Raw genomic sequence first — 8,204 nt, 5'->3', positions numbered from 1 at the left:
GGAGACAAGGTGATTACTACAACAACATAAGGAAGAGACTACGATGCCTGTTAAACATCCCGTATTGAATGAAGGGCAATCAGTAGGAGGGAACTACAGTGGGACTCTTGGTCAAGCCAACCCACCGATAGTTAGACAAAACAACCAGGATGGAGGAGTTGATGGACGCGGATGCAAATACAAAGATTTCATGGCATCTAAACCGTCGTGTCTATCTGGAAGTCCAACACCGGTGGAAGTCATGAATTGGATCTCCGAAATGGAGACGATGTTTGAAACTTGCGAGTGCAACAACAAACAAAAGACCGCACTTGCAATTCCTCTGTTAAAGTCTGGTGTGTTGAGCTGGTGGAAGTTACTAGCTAATTCGATGCCCAAGGGTGAAGCTAGTAAGATGTCTTGGGAAGATTTTGTGGTACAACTGAAATTGCAGTACTGCTCTAAGCAGGCTCTTCTGGAAATCAATAATGAGTTCCAAAATTTAAAGAAAGGAAAGATGAGCGTTACTGAATACGTTGCTAGTTTTATGGAAAAGATGAAGCTAGTTCCTCATCTAGTTCCAACTGAACTCTCTAAGGTCAACAAGTTTGCCCTCGGATTACCAGCGGACTTTGGTCCGATGGTTAAGCAAGCAACCACTTTGAAAGCCGCCATCTGGGCTGTGACATCCCCAAAATCACGGCCAAAAAAGACCGATTTCATTTATGCTTTTTAAAATAATTTCAGAGTAAATCCTTTTGATTTAAAAGTGTTGCGGAATTTGTTCCCAAAACAAAACATGATAAAATAATATTTATCAAAGCATTTCATCAAGAGATGCATTTTCATTATATAATCAAAACTCGGGATGTCATGTTCCGATACAGACCATAAAGCATAAACGATAACATTACAAGTCATTCAATCAAATATATACATATACAGACTTGTAAACAAAACAACTTGATGATTCAACCATCTTATGCCCTCGCGCCACTTCCTGTAATACAAATAAAACTGAGTGGGTCAGGCTTGGGAGCCTGGTGAGCATATAGGGTTTCCAACCCACAATAAATTAATTATATTTAATTTCACCAACAAATCACTATCCCGATTACCCATTCCCGTTATCCTCACTTTACGTCCCTAAAACAACATCTATCTCAAGGGACCTAATCTAGGATTTTCATCGGGACGGACATCACTGCTAAGGGGTTTCCTCAACAATAGATATCCTAAAGGCAACCATGAGGGGGATAGAGTACACCGGTGAACACATCGTTCACAACACCTACAGGTTATGAACCTGCTAGCGTTCCACTGGACTGTCTAGAAGGAGTCCGTGGTCGTTATCCATACCCCGCTGAATAACTAGATCAACAACAACAACAACATCGAGGCCTCTCATCTGTTTTTTACACACCAACTATCTACCCATGTTCTACACAACATATTAGTAGATAAAAATATATATTTTTATACATAGTTTAAAACCTGTATAGCATTTTCATTCGATATATATTCCACATAACAGATGAGGCACACCCACATAACACGTATTTTATAGAAAGCAATTCAGATCTATGAGATGGAAGAGAATGAATATACATTCACACATATAACAACCATATTATACACATAACACGTATTTCGTATAAAATACTTCATAATCATGCGTTTAGAAGGAAGTAACCACACACTCACACGTATAAACCACAATATACTTAATACACTCAAACCATACTTGTATTATTATCGTGTTTATGAAAGGTAGTATACACTCACTTGATCAGAAGATGATCGGACAGCACTACGGCTTGCAGAAGTAGTAATCCTCAGCAGATCTGGAAGATCTCTACAAAAATCGAACTTCTCGCGGGCAGAGCTTCGGCTCGGGAACCGCACTTCTCGGGATCTTCGGGATATCAGGACTTGCCTCGGGACTCGGGAATAGTACCGGGGCTTCGGGGTACTTCTGGCATGCAAATCGATGCAAAACGGGAGAGAGAAGAGAGAAAATGAACAAAAGAACCGGCTGCCCTTGCATCCTATTTATAGGAGGCTGGAGCCTCGGAGTACGCGGGGCGTACAGGCGTACGCGGGGAGTACGCGTCCGAATTCGTCACTGCATGCGTCATCCGAAGAACTTGAGTGCGAGGTGCGTCATGCTTCGCGGTACGTGGGGCGTACGCTAGTACGCTGGGCGTACTTCGGATGAGTCCGATGACTCCTCTTCGGATAATGCCGGATTTAAAGATTAAATTTAATTATTAATTATTTAATAAACTTCGAAAATTCATATCTTCTTCATACGAACTCCGTTTTCGACGTTCTTTATATCCACGCGTAGGTGAGACTACGCTCTACAACTTTTGTTTAGACTTTGTCGGCTAATTTTAATTTTATTTTTATTATTTATTTTTAATAGGTCGGGACAGAAAAACTTCGTTATAAACTCATAACTTCTTCGTTTGACGTCCGTTCTCGCCTAACTTTTTATCGCTTCGATACCAACAACAAGACCTTCGATCCTCGTTTAGATTGCTTCGGCTAAAAACCGCTCGATCTCAAATCGAGTATTTCAAGCTGCATACCGCTAAGCCGAAACTTCGATAAATCATAACTTCCTCATACGAAGTCAGATTTGGGCGTTCTATATATATTCGGAAACCTTGTTTCCACTACTACAACATTATCCAAAGATATTAAGTTTATTTTACACTTAAATTTTGATGCTTATTTTTATTCTTAATTAATCAAACCACATAATTAAGCAATTAAACACAAAACACATAATACTCAAATAATACACTCTTATTATTTCAAAACGGGTTACAAAGGTTAACCTAGACTATTATATCAACATTAATGACAGGCCCAGAAACACAGGCGTTACAATTCTCTCCACCTTAGAATGATTCCGTCCCCGGAATCACACATCAACAAACAAATGCGGATAGCGACCCATCATGTCACTCTCCGTCTCCCAGGTGAGATTCGGCCCATTCGTGTGTTTCCATCGGACAAGCACTAACTCGACCATCTTGCGTCGCAACTTCTTAGTCTTTCGGTCAACAATTGCCTCTGGTTCTTCAATCAACCTTTTGTTCTCATCGATTCTCAACTCCGAAAGTGGAATCATGTCGGGAACTTCCTCAAATAACACACATGAAAAGTGTTATGAATTGCATTCAGTTCTTCTGGTAGTTCGAGCTTGTAAGCTTGGTTCCCAATCCTCTGAAGAACTTTAAACGGTCCAATAAACCTTTGACTCAACTTTCCCCTTTTACCAAATCTTATAAGTCCCTTCCACGGCGAGACTTTAAGCAAAACCGAATCCCCAACCTCAAAATTCATCGGTCTTCGCTTTTTGTCAGCATAGCTCTTTTGACGATCTTGAGCTGCTAACATTCTTTCCCTAATTATTTTCAACTTTTCAGCAGTTTGATGGACTATCTCCGGTCCCATAAACTGCTTTTCCCCAGCCTCAAGCCAACAAGACGGCGTACGACACTTCTGTCCATACAAAGCTTGGTAAGGTGCCATCTTAATACTCGAGTGGAAACTATTATTGTAGGAAAATTCTACCAAAGGTAAATGTTCATCCCAATTACCTAGAAATTCCAAGGAACATGCTCTCAGCATATCTTCAAGTGTTTGTATCGTTCGTTCGCTCTGACCATCAGTCTGCGGATGGTAAGTTGTACTTAAACACAACTTGGTACCCAATTCCTCTTCTAGACTTTTCCAAAACCTCGAGGTGAAACGACTATCACGATCCGACACAATCGTTAACGGAACACCGTGAAGCCTCACAATCTCCTTTACGTAATAATTTGCAAGCTTTTCCATAGACCATTTCTCCTTGGCTGCTATGAAATGCGCACTCTTAGTGAATCGATCAACGACCACCCAAATCATGTCGTGACCATTCTTCGTTCTGGGCAGTTTAGTTACAAAATTCATAACAATGTCTTCCCACTTACCCATAGGCACATGCAAACGTTCTAAACTCCCATACGGTTTCTGATGTTGTGTCTTGACTCTCGCACAAGTCACACACTCAGCCACATACTTTGCAACATCAAGCTTCGTCGTCAGCCACCAGTAGTAGGGTTTCAGGTCCCTATACATTTTAGTGCTATCGGGATGAATTGAGTACATGGTCATGTGAGCTTCTTCCATCAGAAGATCTTTGACTCCTTCTGTCTTAGGTATCCAAATCCGATCTTGGAACACCTTCAGTCCATGACTGTTTACACCGAACACCAACGTTTTACCCAAACGTTCCTCCTTTCAGTCATTCTTCTCAGAAGCTTCCTCTTGAGCTTTCTTTATACTTTCCACAATGGTCGAGACAACTTCAATTTTCAACGCTCTTGGCCTTTTCCTTTCAAGATTTACCTTCCGACTGAGAGCATCAGCAACAACATTAGCCTTACCGGGGTGGTAAAGTATCTCGCAGTCGTAGTCCTTGAGTAATTCTAGCCAGCATCGTTGCCTCATATTCAATTCCTTCTGATTAAAGAGATATTGGAGACTCTTATGATCAGTGAAAAGTTTGCACTTCGTGCCATAGAGGTAGTGCCTCCATATTTTCAGTGCGAAAACTACTGCTGCCAACTCCAAATCATGAGTCGGGTAATTCTTTTCATGCTCTTTTAGCTGTCGAGACGCATATGCTATCACCTTTTCTCTTTGGGTCAAAACACAACCTAATCCAACCCCAGATGCATCGCTATAAACAGCGAAGTCTTCAACTCCATCGGGTAGAGAAAGTATCGGTGCCTCGCATAGCTTCTTCTTTAGCTTCTCGAATGCTTCTTTATGCTTATCACTCCAAGCATAAGTAGCTCCTTTGTGGGTCAAAGTTGTCAATGGACTAGCGATCGAAGAAAAGCCTTGGATAAACCTTCGGTAATATCCGGCTAATCCCAAAAAGCTTCGGATCTCCGTGGGACTTTTCGGTTGTTCCCACTTCATCACAGCTTCAATTCGCTGGATTAACCATTATCCCTTCTTGGTTGACCACGTGACCCAAGAATTGGACCTCACGAATCCAAAAATCACATTTGGAGAACTTAGCATACAGCTTCTCCTTCTTCAAGACTTCTAAGACTTCTTGCAAGTGTCTGCCATGCTCCTCCTGGATATTCGAATAAATCAGAATGTCATATATGAACACTATCACATATTTATCTAGGAACGGATTACAAACTCTGTTCATTAAATCCATGAATGCTGCTGGAGCATTGGTTAGTCCAAACGACATAACCAAAAACTCGTAGTGTCCATATCGTGTTCTGAATGTAGTCTTCTCTATATCCTGCTCTCTTACTTTCAGCTGATGATATCCTGACCTTAGATCGATCTTCGAGAAATAGCTCGAACCTTGCAATTGATCAAACAGGTCATCAATCCTTGGCAACGGATATCTATTCTTTATTGTTGCCTTGTTCAGCTCTCTGTAATCGATGCACATTCTCATACTTCCATCTTTCTTCTTTACGAATAACACCGGAGCTCCCTAGGGCGATGAACTAGGTCTAATGAAACCCTTGTCCAATAACTCCTGAAGTTGCATCATCAGCTCCTTCATCTCCGTCGGTGCTAATCGATAAGGTGCTTTTGCAATTGGCGTTGTTTCGAGCAACAAGTCAATACGAAATTCCACTTGTCGATCAGGCGGTAATCCAGGAAGATCTTCAGGAAATACTTCCGGATAATCACATACGACAGGAATGCTCTGCATTGCCTTTTTCTCCTTCTTAGCATCTATCACGAATGCTAGATACGACGTATATCCTTTAGCCAAACACTTTCTGGCTTTCATCAATGAAATGATTCCAGAATTTACTCTGCGTTTATCTCCATACACCATAAACGACTCTTTCCCAGGCGGGTTTACTTTGACTATTTTCTTCTTGCATAAAACTTCGGCATCATTGGCACTAAGCCAATCCATTCCCAGAACGATGTCGGAACCGTTAAGTTCGATAGGCAATAATTCCTTGTGGAACTTATTCCCATTCAGATCAATTAAGATGTTTTTCATACGATGGCTAACAGGTACAAACTTGCCACTAGCAACTTCGACTAATAAGGCATTATCTAGTCTAACAACAGGCAAAGCTAGTTTTCTACCAAATTCATGCGATATAAAGGAGTAGTTGGCTCCAGAATCAAATAAAATTTGCGCAGGCAAATTGTTAACGAGAAAGGTACCTAAAGAGACATCAGCTTCATCTTTAGCAGCTTCCAGTGTCATCTGGAATGCTCTCGCCTTTGGCTTTGGCGGAATGTTGGGTCTAGCTGCCTCCTTCTTCTTCGGGCAGTTCCTCGACATGTGTCCCTCCTCACCACAACCATAGCAAACCTTCTTCGAGAAGGTACACTCATTGGCATAGTGCCCTGGCTTTCCACATTTGTAGCACGTGGCCACAACCTCACATTTCCCATGATGCTTCTTCTTACATTTGTCGCACCATTTCGCTTCACCTCCACTTCCCCTCGAACCAGACATCGAGAACTTGTTTTTCTTATTGGACCCTGAAGTTCCATCGAACTTCCTCTTTTCGCCAACATCTATCCTTTCCAGACCCTTTTTCCTTCTGCTGGGCCTCCACATTCTTAGTTGCACGAACAACCGTTTTCAGAGTAGTTGCCATCTTGACTGTCGGACCAAAGTCGGCAGGCAGTCCATTAGCAAACCTCTCAATATTGGAGAGTTCCGTTGGCACTAGGTACAGAAATAACTTCATTTTCTCAGTAAATGCAGTAGCATAGTCGTCTATGCTCATTTTCCCCTTCTTCAAGTTTTGGAACTCATTGTTCAGATCAATCAGATTTATCTCTGAACAATACTGCACCCTTAGTTGTTCCAAGAACTCCCCCCATGACATTTTCAGGGCTTCTCCTCGTGGCATAGTATCTGCCAACAACTTCCACCAACTCAAGACTCCAATCTTCAGTTGTCTAACTGCAAATACAGTCTTCTGTTTGTTGCTACAGTCGCAACTTTCAAATACCATCTCCATTTCGGAGATCCAATCCATTATCTCAACAGGCTTTGGGCTTCCAGAAAGACTTGGCGGCTTGGCGCCCAAGAAGTTCTTGTACATTCGCCCATCCTTGTTGTTTCTCCTTTCCAGATCGTTCCTTCGTTCTCCTTGAGTCCCAACTTGACTCATAATGCGACTATTGTTCCCTTCCTCCGATTGCTCGGGAATCAATTCGAGTTCCTCAATAGGTATGATAGGTTCATCCCTATTATCATGCAACATCTGTCGCATCTCATCCCTTTGTTCGGCTAACATAGCCGGAATCTTGGCTTGCACCGCAGCCATTGTTATCGGTTCTGGTGTTGCTGCTACAACAGGTATTTGCTCAATCACTGGCGGTTGATTCCTGTTTTCATCCGCGTTTCCAACGCCACTCCTTGTTCTCACCATTTTTGATCTACACACCGAATAAGGTGAAATTAGATCCTCATTCACGATAGATATTCAAATCATCCTTATTACTCCAAAACGTTTACATGCTAGTTCTAATACCGTAGACATACGCTTAGAATCCTACACACATAAGGTTTCCAGATCCGGCCGGCAACAGACCGTAGATCCGAACAATTAATATCATATACGACAACATATAACATTTAGCACATAAAAGCATTTTAGGCAACTTTCCTAAAATAAACTAGTGCTCGTGTCTGAAATCCAACAGACACACATCTCAAAATTCCACTTAGCATTCTAAGTTTAAGTCTAGAAATCCTACAAATTCCTAGTTCGCTTAAACTAATGCTCTGATACCAACTGTGACATCCCCAAAATCACGGCCAAAAAAGACCGATTTCATTTATGCTTTTTAAAATAATTTCAGAGTAAATCCTTTTGATTTAAAAGTGTTGCGGAATTTGTTCCCAAAACAAAACATGATAAAATAATATTTATCAAAGCATTTCATCAAGAGATGCATTTTCATTATATAATCAAAACTCGGGATGTCATGTTCCGATACAGACCATAAAGCATAAACGATAACATTACAAGTCATTCAATCAAATATATACATATATAGACTTGTAAACAAAACAACTTGATGATTCAACCATCTTATGCCCTCGCGCCACTTCCTGTAATACAAATAAAACTGAGTGGGTCAGGCTTGGGAGCCTGGTGATCATATAGGGTTTCCAACCCACAATAAATTAATTATATTTA

The sequence above is a fragment of the Lactuca serriola genome, chromosome 2 (assembly GCF_051521515.1).
Source record: "Lactuca serriola cultivar US96UC23 chromosome 2, Lser_US96UC23_V15, whole genome shotgun sequence".
NCBI classification, from domain to species: Eukaryota; Viridiplantae; Streptophyta; class Magnoliopsida; order Asterales; family Asteraceae; genus Lactuca; species Lactuca serriola.
This window is presented reverse-complemented; position numbering follows the sequence as displayed.